Source organism: Hemicordylus capensis, chromosome 2 (genome assembly GCF_027244095.1).
Source record: "Hemicordylus capensis ecotype Gifberg chromosome 2, rHemCap1.1.pri, whole genome shotgun sequence".
In the NCBI taxonomy this organism is placed as follows: Eukaryota; Metazoa; Chordata; class Lepidosauria; order Squamata; family Cordylidae; genus Hemicordylus; species Hemicordylus capensis.
The window spans coordinates 300,894,798-300,918,003 of NC_069658.1; the positions used below are offsets into that span (position 1 = coordinate 300,894,798).

Here is a 23,206-nt window from a genome sequence, read left to right on the forward strand (position 1 = left end):
ACACTGAAAGGAAATGCTAATTCTCTGTTTCAGGACTGCTTGGGCTGGCCTTGTGTGAGATGAAAGATGCAGTATATGAGAACACGAGGAGGAGGTATATGTGAGACAACAAAAGCTGGTGCACTGAATACTGGAGCTACTTGTAAGGACTGCCCGCTTGCTCTCAAATACATCTCCACAACACTGAGGCTGTTAAAAACGTGTTCTGGGCAGGGGTAGGAATCCAAATTCTCTGCTGGATACAAAATTCAATGTGAAAATCTTAATGTGCAAATCTGAAAAAGACAAACAATCCTGAATGGTCTGTGAATCATCTTAGCACAAAAGAAAGAGAGAGAGAGACCAGTCAAGCTGTCTGGCTCATTACCTGCCACAGGTCATACTGACCTGATTGGCTCCTGCTATTGCTTTGCCCACACTAAAACTGGATAACTGCTCCTACAATTATAGCAGGCACAGGAAGCTTTTGTTGGAAGAAATCCTATCCCCATTCCTCCCCACCCCTATCCCAATATTCATGATGCTTTGTGAATGCAAAGAAAATGTTGAGCGTTTTACTCAAAGAGGGCAAGGCTGTCTGTCAACATGGCACCCAGAACTGCGACATTCAAGAATTTTGTTCTAGTAGGGTAGTATCTGTATCTTTCCCCTTGCAAAGGTAAAAGCAGCTTGAGGAGGTCAGTTGTCAGTTTTACATGAGGGGAAAGGGTTCATAAGCCCTGCTCCCCCCATTTTGGTCTTCCATTTTCCATTGCAGCCTCAGCAGCTGCAGCATGTCATAATGGTGTCAGCCTTGCCAGTAAGATGTGTCAGAAGCACAACAGTGAAGCTCCCCTATCTGTGACCACCAATCTCCCAAGCATCTAGCTGATCCCTAAGCAAGATTCCTCCTCAAAGGTAACAGCCTGATTCCCTGGGAGAGACTCATTCCAATATGGGGAAAGGACAACAAATTCCAGCTTTTAAACTGACCAAAGCAAACTCAAACATGGGCTTGCTTGCTTGCTTGTTTGTTTGTTTTCCGATTTATATACCACCCTTCCAAAGTGGCTCAGGGCAGTTTACAACAAGGAAAAACAATTAAAACCAGTTGACAGTTAAAATCAAAACTATAAAAACAAAATAAAACCAATTAAACTATTCAACAGCTAAAAAACCCTGGAGAACCAGGACAACCATTTAAAAACAATTTAAAAACAATTTTTCAATCATTAAAAACCTTGGAAACAGGCCAAACAGATAGGTTTTAAGGGTTCTCCTGAAGGACGGTAATGATTTTGAATTATGGATTTCTGTCAGGAGTGCATTCCACAGCCCAGGAGCAGCTACAGAGAAGGCCCGCCTCTGAGTCACCACTGGATGAACCGGTGGTAACTGGAGACGGACCCCCTCAGACAGGGGCGTAGCAAGGTTGGAGTGGGCCCAGAGACAAGATTTTAAAATGCACCCCCCCACACCCGAAGCTCAGCTCATGAAGTAAAGAAATCTTAAATGAGGCTGAATCGTGGTAACAAAAAGCATATATATATATATATATATCTCCTATGAGCCACAATAGAACATCATCCTAAATTATTTTTTTTTAAGGTTTTGTCAATTGTGGACGATGCAAGTCATTTAATGGTACTAGAGAAAGACATGCTCCAGCGTGGTGTAGTGGTTAGAGTGCTGGACTAGGACCGGGGAGACCCGAGTTCAAATTCCCATTCAGCCATAATACTAGCTGGGTGACTCTGGGCCAGTCACTTCTCTCTCAGCCTAGCCTACTTCACAGGGTTGTTGTGAAAGAGAAACTTAAGTATGTAATACACCGCTCTGGGCTCCTTGGAGGAAGAGCGGGATATAAATGTAATAACAACAACAACAACAGTTTCGGAGGATGAATACAACTGGAGGAATCCTGGGCAGGTGCGCGGCTGGGAGAGTCAGTCATGTGACTTGCCTCCGGGTGGCCCCCAAGGCAGTGGGCCCCCAGACAACTGTCTCCCCTTGCCCTATTATAGTTACGCCCCTGCCCTCAGATGACCTTAACGTGCGGTGGGGTCATGCAGAAGAAGGCGCTCTCTATGATAAATCGGAACAAAGCCATTCAGGGCTTTAAAGGTAATAACCATAATAGGCTGATACAAAACTATGGTGCAACTACACTTGGAGTACTGTGTACAATTCTGGTCACCACATCTAAAAAAGGACATTGTAGAACAGGGGAAGGTGCAGAAGAGGGCAACCAAGATGATCAGGGGCCTAGAGAACCTTCCTTATGAGGCAAGGCTACAATACCTGGGGCTATTTAGTTTAGAAAAAAGACAACTGTGGGGAGACATGATAGAGGTCTATAAAATCATGCATGCTGTGGAGAAAGTCGATAGAGAGAAATTCTTCTCCCTCTCACATAACACTAGAACCAGGGGTCATCCCATGAAATTGATTGCCAGGAAATCTAGGACCAATAAACGGATGTACTTTTTTACACAATGCATAATCCACTTGTGGAATTCTCTGTAACAAGATGTGGTGACAGCCAACAACCTGGATGGCTTTAAGAAGGGTTTGGATAACTTCATGGAGGAGAGGTCTATCAATGGCTACTAGTCGGAGGGTTGTGGGCCACCTCCAGCCTCAAAGGCAGAGTGCCTCTGAGTACCAGTTGCAGGGGAGTAACAAAAGGAGAAAGGGCATGCCCTCAACTCCTGCCTGTGGCTTCCAGTGGCATCTGGTGGGCCTCTGTGCGAAACAGGATGCTGGACTAGATGGGGCTTGGGCCTGATCCAGCAGGGCTGTTCTTATGTTCTTAACCAGCACTTTGTATTTTGCTCGGAAACATATTGGCAGCCAGTGCAACTGTTTCAAAACAGGCATAATATGGTCTCTCCGGGTTACCCCAGAGACCAATTTGGCTGCCGCATTCTGAACTAACTGAAGTTTCCAGACTATGTACAGAGGCAGCTACGTACAGAGGCAGCAGTACATAGAGTCCATTGCAATAGTCAAGCCTGGAGGTTACCAGCTGATGCACCACTGTTTTGAGGTCATCCTCTTCAAGGAATGGGCGCAGCTGTTGAATCAGCCGAAGCTGATAGAAAGCACTCCTGGCCATGGCCTCCACCTGAGATACCAGGGTGAGGCCTGGGTCCGGGAGTACTCCCAAGCTGAGCACCTGCTCCTTCTGGGGGAGTGTAACCCCATCCAGTACAGGAAGATCTAACTCACCCCTCAGATTCTGAGCCCCCACAATGAGCACCTCCATCTTGCTTTGCATCCAATTTGTTATCCTTCATCCATCCCATTACTGCCTGCAGACAGGCATTTAGAGAATGAGTGCCATTTCCTGAAGATGAAAAGGAAAAGTAGATTTGGGGGTGTCATCAGCAAACTGATAACATCCAGCACCAAATCTCCTGATGACCTCACCCAGCGGTTTCATGTAGATATAAAAAGCATTGGTGACAGAATGGAGCCCATATAATAGCTCCCATTTTGAGGAGCAACTGTCACCAAGCTCCACCATCTGGAATCTACCTGAGAGATAGGAGTGAAACCACAGCAAAGCAGTGCCCCCTATCCCCAACTCCCCCAGGTGATCCAGAAGGATATCATGGTCAATGGTATCGAACACCGCCGAAAGATCCAGAAGAACTAGCAGAGTCACACTCCCTCTGTCGATACCCCGGTAAAGGTCATCCATCAGGCTGACCAAGCCCGTCTCAACCCCATGGCCAGCCCTAAAGCCAGTTTGAAATAGGTCTAGATAGTAATTTCCCTCTAAAACTTCCTGAAGCTGGTCGGCCACCACCCTCTCAATCACCTTGTCCAACCAAGGGAGATTGGAGATTGGCCTGTAACTATCCATCACTAAGGGGTCCAGGGAAGGCTTCTTTAAGAGTGGTCTAACTATTGCCTCCTTCAGACAAGGGGGCACCCTACCCTCCCTCAGCAATGCATTTATGATATTAACTAGGCCACCTCCAACAATCTTCCTGCTAGATAAAAGCAGACAAGTTGGGCAAGGATCCAGAGAACAGGTGGTAGGCTGCACTGCCCCAAGTAGCTTGTCCACATCCTCAGGAGTCATAGATTGAAACTGATCCAATCTAATACTGCAAGAGGGATTGCTGGACACCTCCTCCACAGACCTTGCAGAAATAGTGGAGTCCAAGTCGGCCTGAATGCAGGAGATCTTATTCGCAAAGAACCCATTAAAAGCATCACAGAAGAACGACCCTAGGGACTGATTTGAGGTAGAAGGAGCAGAAACCAAACTCCTCACAACCCGGGATAGCTCTGCTGAGCACGAACCTGCAGCCGCAATGCACGCAGACCAGAATCTCTTTTTCTCTGCACTCACCGCCACCACATAAGTCTTCAAGTGGGTCACATGCTGTATCCTGTCAGATTCAAACAGAGTTCTCCTCCACTTGCGTTCTAGTTGCCTACCCAACCGCTTCAGCCCCCACAACTCCTCAGTATACCAAGGGGCCATTTTTGAAGCAGGTTGGAAGGGACGCTTAGGAGCAATCATGTCTACTGCCCTGGTGAGTTCCCTGTTCCAGGTTCCTACCAGGGCATCGACAGAATCACCGGCCGCACCAATGTCAAAATCCTCCAAGACCTTTTGAAATCCTACTGGGTCCAGCAGCCTTTTTGGACGGACCATCCTAATAGGTCCACCACCCCTGCAGGCGTGGATTGTGGCTGTGAGACCAACTTTAACCAGGTAGTGGTCCATCCATGACAATGGGGAAACAACCAGATCCCCCACCCATGGAACAACCCCCTGCTCCAAAAAAAAGACCAAATCAAGTGTGTGGCTGGCAACATGAGTTGGTTCAGAAACTAATTGGGATAGGTCCATAGTTGTCATGGCCTCTATGAACTCCTGAGCCACACCAGACAAGCCAGCTCCAAAGTGGATATTGAAGTCCCCCAGCACCAAAAGTCTAGGAGACTCCAACACCAACTCCACGACCAGCTCCATCAGCTCAGTTAGGGAGTCAGTTGGGCAGCGGGGTGGACGGTACACCAACAGAATCCCCAATCTATCCCTAGATCCCAGCCACAGAAATATGCACTCAATATAAGTCAACTGTCTCACAGGGGCCCTGGTAAGGGAAATGGTATTCTTAGGGACCACAGCCACTCTACACACACCCCTGCCCATGCCCTCTAGCCTGCTCCACGACAGAGTAACCTGGTGGGAGAAACTGAGCCCACACTGGACTACTCACCACCCCCAACCAGGTCTCAATTATACATGCCAGGTCAGCTCCATCATTCATGATCAAATTGTGGACAATTTCAGTCTTATTCTGACCTGACTTGGCATTGCAGAGGAGAAAGACCAGATTCTGTGGGTCGTTGGAGCTGCTCCCCGAGGCGTGAGAGTTGACAGAACAGTTGGAAGTGGAAACAGTTACTAAATTGCTGATTTCCCTTCCCCTGTAATGGCCAGCTGCTCTCCCAGTGCCAATTCTTCTATTCCCAACCACTACAGTAAGAGCTACCCCAAAACCGCCAGGTGCACCCCCAGCACCATCCCACTCAAGAGAGCCCAAACACATATCTGCAAAAGGCCTGGCAAACCCAACCCCCCCAGCCATCAGTCCCACCCTCGAAGACCCGGCCCCAAAGGCCGGCCCCCTTTGGCAGCCAGCTTCGGCGGCCGCCTACAGGTGACCCGGCAGCTACACCTTTGGTGAGCCTCCTTGCTTTTAAGCTAGCAAGCCCCAAAAGCCACTCCTCTCACAAACAACTCCCAGGGCAGCGACCGGTGTTTCTGCTCAGCTAGCTGGGGGCTGGCAACCAGCCAGCTAGAACTTGGCAGCAGACACGCAGGCTGCTCCCCATCAGGCTGGAATCGCCACAGGAGGCAGAGGGGCCAGTTGGTGAGTCCCGGCGTGGCAGGTGGGATAGCCTTGCAACCTCCAGTTTCCTTCTCAAAAGGACTGCTGTGTAGGGGGAAGGATGAAAGTCACATTTAAGTATCTACATGTGATGACGGCACACAACTGTTTTGCTGGGTATGTGCCCCATGAACATCTGCTGGGAAGTCAAGGCCAACTGTAGCTTCCTAGCATGTGCACATCTCCAAACAGAGGTGTTTGTAATTGTCACACATGGTTTTCTGTCCTACTGTACAGAAATGCTTTCCTTGTAGGAAATTCAGAATGTTGGCAGCAAGCCTTATTTTGGCCTTCTTAGCTCTCACCAAGATTCACTGGGAAGTTAATCCTCCTGATTGCTGGCTCAGAAATCTGACCCCACCTCCATGTCACTTTCTGTAGCCATGACACATCCCTAGTAAACATGTGGTTGCTGCAGTCTTTCTGGGTAAAATGCTAAAGGGAGCAAATGTTGCAGCTGTATGAACAAAAGGGAAAGCCCAGCATAGCATAATCTCTGCCAAGTCATAGTGGCGATTAGCAACCTGCCCAGGGTAAATTAAACCACTTAATAAGCCATAAAATAAAAAGCGGCTATTGAACAGCCTGTAATAAAATACAGCATGTTCATCTGCTGCTTACAAAGCCCTTAGTCTCTGCATCATAAATAAAATAAAATAAAATAAAAAACAATTCTGAATAAATGATCATCTGACAAATGCCCACTCTCATAAGAACACAAGAACAGCCCTGCTGGATCCGGCCCAAGGCCTATTTAGTCCAGGATCCGGTTTCACACAGTGGCCCACCAGATGCTTCTGAGAAGCTCACAGGCAAGAGGTGGATGAAGGCATGCCCTCTCTCTTGCTGTTGCTCCCATGCAACTGGTACTTAGAATCATCTTGCCTCTGAGGCTGGAGGTGGCCTATAGCCACCAGACTAGTAGCCATGGATAGACCTGTCCACTCTCATTCAGGAAGTGGATCTCTCTCATAAATGCTTATTTCTCAGAAGAATGTTTCTATTCTTACCCCTCCCTCTACTATAACTCTGACCTTGTAGCAGCTCTTTCCACAAATTTCTGACTCTCTAGATCATATCAGAGGTGAAATTGGGGGACAGTACCAGCACGTGGCATCCTTGGGCAAATGTCAAAGGCCCAGGATTCCTGGGAGGGCCCACTTTCATATCAACTACACTGCCAGTGGGTCCTTTCACTTCTCCTTCCTGGAGTGACATTACATCCAGGGCATTGTGGAGGATTTAAAATGGTGGCTCCAGTCATACCAGTGCTATGAGAAGCACCACTGCTGATGCTGCATAGACTCCCCCGCTGTCCCCATTTACAAGAGACAGTCCCTCTTTTCTGGCATCTGGCATCTGTCTCTCTTAAATCACTGTCCCTATTTTTGTCTCTTGGGGATACCTTGTTCAGTTCCCCCCCCCCATGCAAGTTACTAAAATGGTCATTCTTCTGGATTCAAATCTGGGGTTCATATCTGGGGGTGGCCCTATCCACCCCCAGCACAGTATTTCCAGTGACTGTTGCTGGTGTCTGTCTTACGTTTCTTTTAGATTGTGAGCCCTTTGGGGACAGGGATCCATTTTGTTTATCTTACTTATTTGTTATTTCTCTGTGTGAACCGCCCTGAGCCATTTTGGAAGGGCGGTATAGAAATCAAATCAATCAATCAATCCCTCCCCAGAATCTTTAAACACTAAATCTCCAAGAAGAAGGGTGGATGCATCACGTGTCTAGTGCTCCATGTAAATGAGTGCACACAATACTAAGCCATGCTGCAGTGCAAAGCATATAGCAGGACGCAGGTGGAATCTAGTCTTCAGCAATGTGTAATAGTGGGGTTGGGGAGGCTTGGGTACGATTGTTACAATTGTATTTTATAACAACCCTATTTTCATTTGTGAAATGTTGGAGAGCACTAATCTTTAGAGAGTTGGAGATGAGGAGGAGCAAAGTGTACATCTGTTTCTCTTGTTCTTCTCCCTCCTATTCCATTTCCCATTATAGGTGCATCACTTAATTTTTCTGAGGCATGTGTTCATCCTCAGGGTTTTGAACTTCCCATCTGCAGATCCAGCACAAATTACTCAGAAATGGCTAAGGCCTCCACAGCGGCTGTTTAATGAGTCATGAGCTGCAGTCCTATGCATGTAAGAGTAAGTCTCATTGAACTCTGTGACTGCACACATAATGGGGAACTGGAGCTGCAGGGACCTGAGGTTTCCTTACCATCATGTCCTAACAAGTGCAACTCTGGTCCCATCCGTTGTGTGACCAGACGTTTAGTTCTGGAGACTCCAAACTGAACCCTCAGTTTGTAGTGAGTTTCGCTGCTCAAAACCAAGGGTCACAGAGTCTCCGTTGCATCCGAATGCAGCACTGGAAGCTGTATTGGGCCGGACTGGAGTTGAGGAAGGAAGCTCCTCCCTCTCTCCCTCCATGATTGGCTCTGTGGGCTGCCCTTCAAGCAAGAAGGAAGCCTGCACAGCCAGTTTATACCAGTTTATATTCTGCTTAGCACCCCACCAATCCAAAAGTGGGGTGTGCATGCTGGTTCCATGCAACTCCCAAACCCCATGCAAGCTCCTAACTAAGGCGGAGAGGCTCCATTGCTATGCATCTGATTCTTCCATCATTCCCAAAGGGAGAATTGTCACTACAGCAATGTCACGATCTTTAGTGGCAATAGAGCATCTCTGCCTTCACTAGCAATGTGGACAGGCTTTGCAGTTCCAAGGAACCAGCATGCATTCTTGGATTGCTAAAGAGGGCACAATAGTGTGGAGAATGTAAGCCACTGTTTGGAATCACAAGCATGTTCCAGCAGTCATTTTAATATGCCTTCAAGATTGCTAGTATGATTGTTTTACAATTACAGAACAATATTTTATTCCCATCATGGTCTCCTGGGTGATTATTTGATGAAGGCTTTCTGGGTGCATCAGTTTCATGCTCAGGATCTTGTGAAGGCTGCGTTGCCATCTTTTGAGGACATGCCCTCTATGTTCCTGATCAGCAATTCAGAACAACCAAAGGATAAACTTCCCCCGAGAGCTCATCACAGACTTTGCTGTGAGTCCAGTGCATGCTGGGATAGGCCTTTGGGAACTCAGGGGGACATTATGTGGAAACCTGTGCAGTGAAGACATAATCAATAATACTCAAAGTTATGCACCTGCCTGCAGCATCTTGGGACCTGGATTTGAGAAGCTACTAGTAACCCTTTGGCCTTATGTTCCACATTTCCAGGACGCTCAGGAGAGCTTAAACACTGAATAGGTTTCTCATTCTTCTTTCCATGCAGTTCACACATTTGTTCAGTAATAAAAGGACTACAGAAACTAAACTTCCAGTTAACAGTGTATGAACAAAAATTGAACATATTCATTTACAAGAGGAGGTTTGCATCATTTCAGCTCTGCATTTCTGGTGTGAAATTGTGTTTTTATCTACTTGGCTCATTAGAGATGCGATTGTGAACACATGTGTCCTAATCTTTTTATTGAAGGGCATAGCTGTTCAGGTTTAAACATCCTACACAATGTTACTCATACAAAAAAGAAGCAGGAAGTATTCAAAATATCAGAACATGTATCTTCCAGAATCCTTTTCAACTTGAGGATTCTTCCAGAATCCTTTTCAACTTGAGGATATCTCAAGCATTCAGAATATCTGGCTGTGCCTTCCTCACTCCCTAGTCCTGATAAATCACCAATTTCTCCTACTACTTTAAAGACCCAGACAAACTATTGAATTGTTTCATCCGCAGAGAATGGTCCTGCCAAAACAAAAGCATTCAGCCCCCCTTAGGGAAAAGAATAGCAACAAAAAAATCAAACTAGTGCTTCTGCCATACCCAGTAACCCCTTGTAATAGAAGTTGTTACAAAGAAGAGAACCACATGGCTTAGGAAGCACAGCATCAGGAAGTTCTCCTGCATATGCTCCATCACTCATGCTTTGCTTTCCTTCAGTGAAACTTCCACTGGAGTAGAATTTCCTAGTGGATTGTGCCCCTGAAAACTGCCACACTACATCGGAACCATTGTGGTTAGTCAACATCAGTCATCTTGCTCCAAAAAGCAACTGGCATAACATACTTCCACACAAACTCCTAGCCAGAAAAGTTTCTTCCTGACCGCCTACTGTACTCATACCTTTACCCATAAGTACCTTCCCATACACTCCAATTGTAAATTGAGGATCTGTTCCAGGTATCCTTGCTGACTTCAGTACTTTTTGGTGGTGGTACCAACTTTGAGGGATGCCCTTCCCACAGTGCCCCATGTGGCCCTCATGATCTTCTCTTTTAGCCACCAAACTGAAACTGAATCTTTCCTCCCCCACTTTTTCCCCCTTTTGTAATGCTTCAAGGTGGGGTGATTTCATGATGGAGTTCTTTAGTTGCTGGCTGCATCTAGTTTTATATAGGTTTGGGGGTTTTGACTCACTGGATTTCTGGGTCTCTTTTTGTTTTTGCTCATTTTATTACTTGGATACTACTTTGTATGGTGGTTGTGTATAGGTTTTGGTTATATTTTCATGATTTTATTGTTGTATGATTCTGCTCTTATTGTAAGTTGCTGAATTGCTCCAGCAAGAAAGGCAATATATAACACAATTTTAAAATCAATCACTCAGTCTTCATTACGGTCTCAGACCAGCACAAGGTAAAAGAAGCATGTAACAGGTAATATTAAAAGCAATTAAAAGCAGACAAAAGCAACATTAGCGCAGCAGCATATTTGCTTATTAGCATAAAGACTGTAAGGCTACTATGAAATTACAAGAAGATTAAAAACTATGAATGTCTGAAAAAGCGATAAAGGAGCTATAAAATTGCTAAAACATTAGTCTGTAAGGTTCCTATGAAATTACTGTAAGATTAAAAACTTTGAAAATAAATCAACACATAAAGCAAATACTATATAGTCAGGTCCTGCTGCTCCGGAGTGGTGTTTCACAATTTGAATACAACTATGTATAAGAAACTCTCATTATGGATGTAAATATCAAACTTCATGTTCCTGTTTTTCATACCTGTCCTGGATATTCTTTTTCTACAACCTCCTCCCAACCACCATTACCACAGATATGTGTCCTGATCTAGAAGGGAGTTCTGCATGTGAAAACAGCCTTTCTCATGCTGCAGCTGCGCTGATATGTATCGTATCCCACATTGTGGTGTTTCTCTTAGATTCACTAGATTGGTGCCAAGGTACGTATGTGATGGGTCTTTTCCCATTCATGCCATTCTTCCTTTTTCCTGTAGTTTGTGTTTTACCCTGAAAATGCTTTGGGCTGGGATTGTGCTTCTTTCATAACTTGTACATCAATTCATACATGAATGACAACTATATTTCTTAACAAATAAACCAACAGCAGCAATCTCTATACACCACTAAACCAGCAAGATGTCTTGGCATTTGCTATTCTCTTTCTACTACCAAGCAATACCTAGCCTTCTAGAATATGCCTGTTTGCTAGCTAATGACCTTGTTCACACAGTCATCTGAATCTAGGTTTAATGTGGATTACTAACATTGAAGTGATTGTGTGAACCCATGCCAAAGTGGGAATCTCGAGCCATAAACCACCTTTGTATGGGCTCACACAATCACTTCAATATTGTTAACCCATATTAAACCTAGATTCAAACGATTGTGTGAACAAGCTTACTGTTTGTTCATCACCACTTTTCTTGTCAAACTAATATTCCAACCTTTCACTATGGCCAGGTCTGTCTTAAGGACAGGGCTGTGGGGTTCACCCTGGCTCCCACGCTGATAGGAGCTCCATAATGCAGCACAGCAACAGAGACTCTTCTGGTTCTGGCAGGCTGGAACCATGTTGATTCACTATTAAGGAGGCCTACAAATTATTCTTACCTGTGACCTGGCAAAAGCTAGAGACAGCCCCAAGAATGGCAATGGATTGGAAAACATAAAAAGTCCCATCATCAACATGAGCAAAAATGTTCAGCGACTACAATGATCTGGTTATGAAGGCAGTTTCCTTCACAGTAATAGATTCCATCTTTCTTTTTCCAGAAATGTAAGAGTTGTACATTTGCCCTACCCAGTGGGAACACAGCAGAGAGGAAGCCTAATCCCCATGTACTGGGATGGTCTCCGCATGTTATCCAGTGTACGCACTGCAGTAAACCTGCTTCAAACAGTACAGAGTATTACACCCAGTTCCCCAAAGATGGAAACATAAAGGAGAGACATCACGCTGAGTTTGGCTCTGCGCTGGTTGAGCAACCCTGACAGTGACATGTTGGCAGCAAGAAGGAAGATGTTGCATGGAGGGGCCAAACAAAAGCTAGTCAACATTAAGTGGCACACACATAAACACACACACAAATCCAGAGGTGCGCAGAAAGGGGGAGGGAGTCACACTTGGTCAGTATCTATCTTGGCAAAGAAAGAACTGCAGATTAACTCTGGGTCACCTCAGATCTTTCTTCTTCTTCTAAGCAACCCTGTGTGGAGTTCTCCCCTCCCCCTCTGTATTGTAGTTTGCTGCCCTGCTCCTGTTCCACAGCACCGGCTGCTACTGACAGAAGTATAGAAATGTTTAGTGTAATGATGCCATGACATGAGGTAAATTCAATTAGACATTACAGGGGGAAGAGAGAACAACTTGTCATGGGACTTGACACTGGAGGCATCTCTGTCTTTTTTGGAAAGTCTATTTCCATCCTCATGTTGGCACATTTAATGGCCGGAGAGTACTGGAAGTATCACAGGCCTCTTTAAGGTGTTCAAGCAGGTTCCACCCCACAAGAATGTCCCTCATGTTCATAGCAGGCACGTAACAATGATAGGGCAAGGGGAGACAGTTGTCTGGGGGCCCCACTGCCTGGAGGGGCACCCCAGAGGCACCTCACGTGACTCCCCATTGCCCCCTGCCCAGCCCCATAGCCTCTCAGCCACTTGCCCTCTTCGCCGTCTCTCCTGCTTGTTCTGCTGGCCGGCAATCCAGGCAGCAGGCAAGCTGCAAAGAGCTCCTTTTCTCCCGCCTCTCAGCTGATCGGCGGGTGGGCGGGGCTTCCACGGAGGCCTCCGTGTAGGCCGCAGTGAAGCCTGAACTCGAGTAGGGCCCAAGCCAGCCAGGAAGGAGGAGGCAGCCAGAGTGTTCTCTGCAGCAGAAGACCCCTTGCTGCACTGCTTAACCCAGACCAGCATTTGCCAGGTAGAGTGTGAACTCCTTTTTGTGGTTACCTTTCCCACCCCCACCCCCCATATATAGGGATCTGCTTGCCATAGGGCTTGGATATGGGGTGGGGGAGGGACCGAGAAGTCTCTGAATATTTATTTTGAAACAGCTTGGAAAATTTGCTGACTTAAAAAAACTATCTAAAAAGTCCTATAAGTGGCTTGTTTCATGGCAGAAAATTGCAAAAACTTCTGGAACAGTATTTTATTAATTTTATGTATTCATTCATTCATTTATAAAAATGCACTTATGTTCAAGTTGTTTTGCAACCCAGAAGGTCTGAGTGAGAACTGTGAAGCATGTGTGGTGCTTTTATTTTATTTTTCTTGTGTGTGAACTGCTCCCCAATAACTTGCAGGGACTTCAGGGTAAATCTGGCCAACATGTGAATGCAGCACCTCCATTCCAGAGGAGATGTGTCTTAAAGGGCTTTAAAAGCCTCCTGTGAAAAACCTCCTGCAATCAAACTTGACTGAATTTGTTCAGAATTCTGGGAAAACAAACATAGGTTCACCCTGCATGGTTGAAAGTCTCCTTTGCTAATCTGCAGCGAGGGGCCCATTTTAATAATTCATCTTTCTAGTGTGTTCTAGGCATTAAAAGTAATACAAATGTATAGTACTCAATGTATATCACTATATATTGTGACGTGTGTGTGTGTATTCAGTGAAATGTATTTGCAGGCAGCATACTTATTTTGGAATATCAGACTTAAATCCTTGGGGGCCTGGGGTGTGCGGAGGCCCTGGACTTTGGGTGGGGGCATTTTAAAATCTTGTCTCTGGGCCCACTCCAACCTTGCTACGCCCCTGGTTCATAGGGATGGAGGACAGGTCTATCTGTAGCTCTCCCCTGCTAACTGAGCAAAAATGCAACTTTTAAAGTGCCAACTCTCTTATATTTATATTTAGGTGGGGAGAACATCTGGCTCTCTTTGAGGCAGCACAGCATCACTCCTGTGCTGGTTGCTGGTGTCTCCCTCGTGATTTGTCTCTTTATTTTAAAGATTGTGAGCCCTTTTGGGATAGGGAACCATCTTATTTACTGGTTAGTTAGTTATTGTTTTCCTGTACAAGCCTCTTTGAGAATTTTTGTTGATATGAAAACATTTGTAGTATTACTAGTCAGTTAGTCCCTGGTGCCCCTGGTGGCGCAGTGCCCCTGGTGGCGCAGTGGTAAAACTGCCGCCCTGTAACCAGAAGGTTACAAGTTCGATCCTGACCAGGGGCTCAAGGTTGACTCAGCCTTCCATCCTTCCGAGGTCGGTAAAATGAGTACCCAGAAATGTTGGGGGGCAATATGCTAAATCATTGTAAACCGCTTAGAGAGCTTCCAGCTATAGAGCAGTATATAAATGTAAGTGCTATTGCTATTGCTATAGTCAAGTGGCATAGCTTGACTACTGGCCAAGGGCATGCAGTGCACTGGGGCCAGAGGTGCTCATGGGTGCCCGAGGGCTACCATGCTCGTCACCTCCCCTAGGATGCCTGCCCCCACCTTCACAGCCCCCTCACCACCACCACCACTGCACCACTGGCAGGCTGCACTCACCCCAACTGCACACCAGCACGGCCCCAAGAACAGGCGGTCCCTTTAAGTAGGTCTGGTTTTGCTGGCAGCTGGGGTGAGAGTGGCCTGGTGGGTGGGGTAGGCGGTGAGTGGTAAGTGGCGAGCAAAGTGGGGGGTGAGCAAAGGGGGTGAGTGGCAAGTTGGCGAGTGAAGATGGCGAGCAAAGAGGGGCAAGCAGCCAGTGAGGGGCTGAGCTTCACCCTTTGCTCCCAGGCTGCCTCCAGTCTTGCTATGCCACTGAGTTAGTCATGAGCATGGGTGCCTGTGGGGGCTGAGCTGGGGTGGGAGGTGGGAAAAGAAGGCAGTTGCCCCTCCTGGATTCATGGTCAGAAGAACGTGGAACAGCAGTTGCTTTTACTGTGTCTACTACTTCCCCCTCCTCCAGATGCTCTTGGCCATGATGGCGAGATGCTGCTTCAGAGGCAATGGGAACCAGGGGGATGCTGGGAGCAGCAGCAGAAGCAGCAGCAGCAGGAGAGAGCTCTTGCCTTCAGGCTCTGTGCCTTGTTGGGCTTTCTGTCAGCTTCTCGTTGCCCTATATGGGGAGCAGGATGCTAGGCTACGGTGATGACAGCTGCTACAAATATTTATATCCACTCTTCAACCAAAAAATAATTTATTTATAGATATAGATATGTTTGTTTGTCTGTCTATCTGTTCTCTCTACATTCCCACACCCTTTGAGCTATCAGCACCAAACTTGGCAAAGTGACTTCCTAGGACCCTACGAGTTCCTAGAAACCCTGACAACCACCTCATACAGACAGACAGACAACGGGTATATCCACAAAATGGATATGGATGCAATAACAGAGAAACTCACACCATAAGCTGGAGCAACGCCACGTATTTGTTTGTTTGTTTGTTGAATTTATATACCGCCTAGTATAAAAATCTCTAGGTGGCGTGCAGAATTAAAACAAAATATACCACATTTAAAATCCATAAGATAAAAACTAGATAAAAACATGTTTAAAACACATTAAAATTTAAAAATTGAATCTCAGTTGAAGGCCTGGGGAAACAAGTATGTCTTCAGAGTCCTCCTAAAAGCAAACAGAGAAGGAGATGCTCTTATTTCAGCCGAGCGCGTGTTCCAAAGCCCTGAGGCAGCCACAGAAAAGGCCCGGTCCTGAGTTGCCACCAAATAGCAATAGCAATAGCAATAGCACTTACATTTATATACCGCTCTTTACCGACCTCGGAAGGATGGAGGGCTGAGTCAACCTTGAGCTCCTGGTCAGGATCGAACTTGTAACCTTCTGGTTACAGGGCAGCAGTTTTACCATTGCGCCACCAGGGGCTCTCAAATGAGTTGTGGCAACCGGAGTCAGACCTCTCCAGATGATCTGCTTAAAGCTAGTACATAAATATATGGGAAGCAGAATGCTGGACTAGTAGGACCTTTGGTCTCATCCAGCAGGCCTCTTCTGCTCTAATGTCCTCTCAAGAGCAGCACAAGATTGAGCTAGACCCAGAGCAGAGAGAAGCAGCAGAGCTGAGGTCTGAACTCTGCCTGTATTTTACCATCACATAGTGTTTTACAGTTAGAAAAGAAAGTGTGGTGTGTTTTTTGAAAAAATGCCCAGAGGCCTTGGGGTTATCAGGTGCCATGAGGCTTTAAAACATATAATGATTTTATAAGGAGATTTTAAAAAATCAGGAACCTGCTTGCTGGGAGGTCAGGCTGGATGGAAGGCACATGGAGGTCTACCTTTTTCCCGAAGCTGCTAGGAAGGAACTGGGTTTTTCAGTATTCCAAAGTATGCTCAGTTGTGCAGGGAGCAGCTGAGAAGACTCCCCTCACCCAGCAAAGAAGAAGGAAGTAGCTTTAAAATGTGCATAAATAGGGCAATCCAGCTCTCCTGGGAGTTGTCTATGTTTGATGCCCAGCAATCTTCTCCCTCAACCTCCTCTTTTCTCCTTATTGGAGAAAAAACGATGGCGTACGTTGTATAAGGAAAAATATACAACACCGATATGCACATTTGGCCTAATTCTTTAAAAGCCCACTTTCTCCTGGTATAGTTCAAGGATGCTGTGGCTCAGTAGACTGATGGATTTATTCAGATTTTTCAGAATTGCCTCTCCCTAGTGGCTCTAGGCACCTTTTACAAATCATTCAGAGCAAAGACGCAAGTCAAGCATAAAATCCAAAACAATCCACAGGAACTGCACTCTGAGTTGCCTGTGGGGGTGGGGAGAGAGCCCTCCCCCCGCACACACACACACCTTAATAAAACAACCTCCTCCCCTCTTACAGACAAGTGCATATGAATTTATTCACACCTGCTTTGTTTCTATAATGAATAGTGTCTTAGACGTTGGGATAGATTATATTCTCTTCCCCACCGCCCAGCAGGGCTCCTGTGGCTTACATAACAAGCAAAAATTCAACACGTGAAGCTTCTCCCCATTGCTACATCTGTGTCAGCAAAAACAGCACCAGCTGAGTTTCTGCCCATCATGTAGTAATTAAAAGCACAGGGAGAAAACCTACCAGAAGAAGGCAGCAAGTAACTCTATTTTATTTAAATTCTTATTTTGTATGTATATCTACCTTTCCCAAGTGCTCAAGGCAGCTTACAACACAATACTAGTTTTCATTCCTAATGCTAGACCCTGTACAAGCAATGCTCTTACACTGAACCTCTCTGTAAAAGCCAAAGGAAATACATTTGCAGTGGAACATGCATCAGTACCCCCTCTGTGTTTGAATCCTAGCCAAAACAGTAATGTCTGAGGCTCACTCCCATCTGTTGGCTCTTCGGAGCTCCCCAGCAGTTCCTATTGGTCTATGTTAAAAGAAGAAGATGACAAAGCAGCGGTGACACATGTCCAGCTTTAGTATATGGAGGCCATAACTAAACAGCCCATTAAATTCTCTTCTGCCTGCAGAGAAAGCAGTGAGGGCTTCCCAGGTCAAGACGGAGAGATGCTACTAGAGAGAGCGCTGCATGATGTGATATAGAGGCACAGGAAGCACGCAGAGCTTCCTATGTATCCCAGTGCAGAGTGCCAAGTGAAGACTTTGTGAAGACTACACCAAAACCACTCACTGTCATCCTAGCCCAACATGTGATGAGGGTTACTGCTGCATTTGCTCACTCATTTAGATGGTTAATCAGCCCTATCCCCAAAAGGATAGTGAGGTGATGAAGGCAGTAATGAAGGCAAATTCATTATAAAAATCAGCAAAGATCTGGGTCAGATTCAGCAGATTCAGGTTTAGCGTTCGGTTGTTTTGACTAGTCAATCTTGCGGAACGTCAACTGTCAAACTAACAACAAAGAATGTCTCTCGAGAGGAGCCGACCCTATATGCACAGTCCATTTAATCCCCTGAAATAAACAGCTGCAAATCTGCTGCGAAGCAGATTTGCTCTTTGGATACCCCGTGGCATGAAGCCATGTCTGGATAACTTCCTGGGGAAACTGCTTTTAAGTACCAATACAAAACCAATTTTGTATTGAGAAAAACAAAATACCTCCAAACATAGCATACTCCTGTTTGTATTATTCACCCCAAGCCACTGACTACTTGTCCAAATTTAAAATAACTGCTCCTGGAAGGACCTCCAGGGATTTGTCCTCCAAAAAGGGCTTTTCCCCTCCCAAGAGTCATACTTGCATTATACAAAAACAGTGTGATCACAGCCATTCCAGATCACCTCACACGACATGGGCTAGAAAATCTGCATAGGAACATAGCTGCATAACAAATACAAAAAGGGGAAAGGCAACGGGTACAAATGAGGTGGAATAAACCAGACTGCTTTATCAACCCAAGGGCATAATCTTCAGCACTAAAATAAAGGACACATGTGCCAAGGGATGGGCAAGAGAAGGCAGAGATCTATATTGACCAAGGTCAGTTAATATGGAATTTCAGCCCTCTGTCGGCAAGTTGCCCTCCTTGTGTATCCCAACTTTTCGAAGGGACAGTTCAGAGAGAGGCTTCTCATGTGCAGCACTCAGGTTATCAGTGGCGGCTGGCGTGGGTGCCACCAGGGCGGTGGCGGGAGGTACCTACAAGGGTAAATTAGTAGGTGCTTACCTCCTGTACCGCTGCACCCAAAGGCTCTTTCCAGCAGTGGTGCACTGCCCAAGACTAGGGATGTGCACAGAACTGGCGGGGGCCAGTTCGATGGTGGGGTGGTGGTGGCTTTAAGGGCAGGGGAGGATGCACTTACCCCCCTGCCATGTTCCCCCCGCCAGCGAACGTCTCACTAGAAGCCCATTGGGGTGGCAGCATACCTCCCTGTCGCCTCACTCCAACGTTATCGGGAAATACCCAGAAGTAGAAGCTGTGACACGTGCGCGCGAGCACGAGTGAGGTGCACAATTGCCACTGCTATGTCCAGGTACTTCCTGATAACATTGGAGCGGGGCGGCAGGAAAGTATGCTGCCACCTCGACGGGCTTCTAGCGAGAAGTGTGCCAGTGGGGGAAACACGGCGGGGGGTAAGTGCATCCTCCTCCACCATTAAAGCCACCCACCCCCCCCACTGTTAAACCCTCAAGCTGGGCAATGTTTGAACTGGTTCAGAGGCCCATAAAAGGGTCTCCGAACCTGTTCGTGAACATCCCTACCCAGGACCCACTCCGCCATTCAGCTCCACCACGCAGCTGGCAGAAGCCATTTCCATGGCCAGCAAATGGCCTCCATGCTTGTGCAGAGGCCAGCTGAGTGGTGCAGTCGATCCTCTGCCGCAGTGGTTGCTAGGCAGCATGGCACTGCTGGGAAGAGCTTTCAGGTGTGGCGGTACGTGAAGTAAGCACCTACTGGTTTACACTTAAAAGTGTCTCCCACCCCACTACCCTGGTGGCAGCTGCACCAGCCACCACTGCACGTTTTGGAACTCCCTCCTTTGTCCCCTTGGTGCCTTGCTTCCATGATTGTTTAAAGACGTATCTATTAAAGGTTGCTGTTAATCCTTCTTAATGTGCCCCCCACCCTTTATGTGCAATTTGATAACTGAGAATGGCTCCTCTGGATATCTTTATACAATCTTCTATTGAGCTTTTAGTTATTGTATTATTTTGTTTTAATTTATTGTTTTTAATTGAATGTTGTAAGCTACCTTGAGGTTGTTGAAGAGGTGGGAGGAAAATATTGTAAAATAAATAAATAAATACACACAGTCCTCGACTTAAGACACTCTGAGTTAAGCTGAATGACACTTAAGATGTTTGAAATTGCCACCTTGTTTCAATTTTACAACTGTATTCCAACTTCATAACACTTGTGTTTTAATTGTGTTTTCATATTTTTAACTTTTTAAATTTTAATTGTTGGTTGCTTTTATTGTGTGGTAAACCGCCCAGAGAACTTGTGTTTTGGGCGGTATAAAAATTTGTTAAATAAAGAAATAAACACTTGGAAGGGAAGGGAAGCTCCGCAAGATGGCTGTTGGTGCATGGGCTAGAGGAGGAGGAAGTGACAATGGCAGCTCAGGTTCAAATTATCATTGAGACTGGCTGTACTGGCGGCAGCTGCTGCAGCAGCTGAAGTTGTGAAGGGACTGGATGACTTGCCAGCCAGGATATTCCCTCCATTGCTACCACTGCTGCTTCTGCTCCTCCTTCTGCATGCTTAGCTCTTATGCTCCAACAGTGAGCAGGAGAGAGCCTGGCCCATTCCCAGCCCACATTCCACTTCCTACCCACCGGGACAGATCCAGCAGGAAATTACAGGGGCTGCAACAGGAATTCCACCCCCCCATATAAAATATTGGGGCTTGGATTTTATCTCTCTCTTGCAAATGCCCTATGCCAGGGGGTGTCCAACTCAAATCTGGGGGCAGGCCAGATTAGATTCTGATGCACCTCTGGGGAGCCACACACAGCCTTGCACCCACCTCACACCATCTTCTGTCTTCCTCCTCCTCTCTGCTCTTTCTTTTTCTTCCACCACCACCCTTGCCCTGCCACTTAAATTTAGTTGAATTCACTACTGTTCACACTAAAATAGACTCAGGGAAAGATTGCTTTTTAATTGTAATTTTTTGTATTTTTAGAAGAAATTCTGAATATATACCTACCGATACCAGATTTTGCATGGACAATCCTGCCACTCTTCTCTCTTCCTCTCTTCCTTACAGAGGTGTTGCGAGGTACTTGGGCCCACAGCATCCCCACATTTTTGATAATTAGACCTTTCACACTCTCTTAAAGATATCCAATTCTCTCCTCTCCACTAGTTTGCTTCAACCTAAAAACGAATCTCCTTTGTCTCCTGCATCATCTTTCTCCTGCAGCCAATACGCACACAGCCGAGAACTGGTGTGGTGTAGTGATTAGAGCGTTAAGACTAGGATTGGGGGACTTGCATTCCTCATTCAGTCATGAAACTCACTGCGGGACTTTAGCTGAGACTCTCTCTCTCTCTCTCTCTCTCTCTCTCTCTCTCTCTCTCTCTCTCTCTCTCTCTCGGCTGAAAAAGCGCCCAGCAGAACAAAATAGGGTATCTGGCCTTGGCTCAGGTACCAAACCCTCATTCATAACATTGTTTCCTATGAGAAAATAGGAGCTGAGTTATGACAATTGACTTAAGACATGGTTTTCAGGAACCAATTGTGTTGTAAGTTTGAGAACTTCTCGTAATGTTCAGGCCACTCTTGCCTTGTTGCACTGTATGCTGTTTACTGACTCTTCGGTCTGAGATGGGCAACAGAATGGCAAGCCAGACTTGAGATAGATATTCAATATGCTTCATAGATATTTAATACGCCACAAATCAACAGCATAAACAAGACCTGAATTCCCTGAAGCACCAGCCTATATGAGAGCCGCAAGATCTTACCCTGACTTGTGTTGCCATTCTTTTAAAAATGGTTTCATCATTCCATGCTTCACAATAAACTTTCTCTTTTATGCTGCCCTACCTAATTCCTGTAACATCCCCTTATGCTGTAGTAACAATAATCTCCAATATGGCAGGTCAGCCAATTCAGCTGCCAGGTTTAAATATGGCTGCCGGAACCAGCCAGCAGGACCTGCTCTGATTCAACCAAATGAATTGGCTGCAGCCATCATTGGGAAGCTGGGAGTTTGGGGCAGAGGGAGTGGGAAAGGGGTTGAAATAACAAACAGATGCAGTAGCTGCTGCCAAAACTCACATTGCAGAAGCCAATCTGGCCCACAAAGGGCTCAGAACTGCTGGATCACAGTTATCATAAGAGTTTTTGTGACAAGGCTTAGAGCGGGCAAGCGAACCAAGACCAGGCAGGAGATTAAGAGAAGAAGACAGAGAGTTAGAGAGGATTTTCCAATCAAAGCAATAGTTGGTGCTTATTGATAAATGAATAAGAGCAGCTGCTGGGAACCAACAGGCTGTTATACAGCAATCTGCTGGCAGGACAGCATGGCTTCTAAAAAAAACCCCACTCCTACTTTTATCATTGTAATCGAACTCTAATGTTCTGTTAGCTAAGAAGCATTCGCTGTTTGGTGTTTAAGGCTCTTCTTTGCTCCCTCATCCCTGCAAAACGTATGCTTCATAAAAACCCTTCCATACAATGTAAAGTCATGGGTTTCCATTTGTATAAGAAGGACCAGTAAGCATTGCCAGCTTTTGATATAAAGAGTTCTGCCCCCGGGAGATGCCAGGACAAACCCTGACAGATTATAAGTGGGGCCTGGCTGGTGTTGCCAGACAGCCTCTCACCAATCTGGCCTCTGACCTAAGCAAGGCTAAAGCCTGTCTATAGATGGACATTTGATGGCAGGAGGGAGATGCTAGATGGGCCAAACTGCTGTGTCATGCGCAGTGTGAGCTGGTGCAAAGCTACCTCAGAGAAGGTGAAGCGCCTAGTCTGAAATTCTTTGCAAGGAGGGCAGGCTAAAGGGCTTTGGAGCCCTTGAGCTCTAAGCAGAATATGACTTCAGTGGTCCGCGCCCCCCCCCCCACACACATTGACTTGCCTAGCAAGTATGAGGTTGCTGGTTCAAATCACCGCTGGTACCTATATCGGGCAGTAGCGATATAGGAAGATGCTGAAAGGCATCATCTCATACTGCATGAGAGATGGCAGTGGTGAACCCCTCCTGTATTCTGCCAAAGAGAACCACAGGGCTCTGTGGGCACCAGGAGTCGACATCGACTCGAAAGCACACTTTACCTTACCTTACATTCAATACAGAGAAAAATGAGAATGGACTTTTACACGTATTTACTTGGCATTCAAAATGAATATAAAAACAAGAAGATATTTTAATTGGTTTTTTTTTCATTAATCCTGACACAATTATATTGCATAGGGTAAACCACACAGTAGCTCACACTTTAAAAAAATTCTGCTAAAAATTGAGTATAAATGGAAATATGTTAATGATCCTGGCAAACTGAAATAGCCTATTAAAGTGTTGTGCCTTTCATTCAATGCCACATTGATTACTGTCTAGGACTAATTGTGTGTGCATTTCCTTTTCACACCCAAAGCTGACATATGCTGCTGACATACTTACCATAGTACCTAATTCTGACAGTCCAGACTCCTAAGGCTGACACATTAT

General features: G+C 46.0%; 1 long non-coding RNA gene across 2 annotated transcripts in view; it reads left to right on the top strand.

The window, feature by feature from the left end:
- Positions 1-12,986: 12,986 nt before the first annotated feature.
- LOC128341882 (uncharacterized) overlaps positions 12,987-23,206 on the top strand; it is a 97,720-nt gene continuing 87,500 nt past the window's right edge. For both annotated transcript variants that reach the window (XR_008314633.1, XR_008314632.1), the window contains exon 1: positions 12,987-13,097. This is a non-coding gene — a long non-coding RNA (uncharacterized LOC128341882). The remainder of the gene's footprint in view (positions 13,098-23,206) is intronic.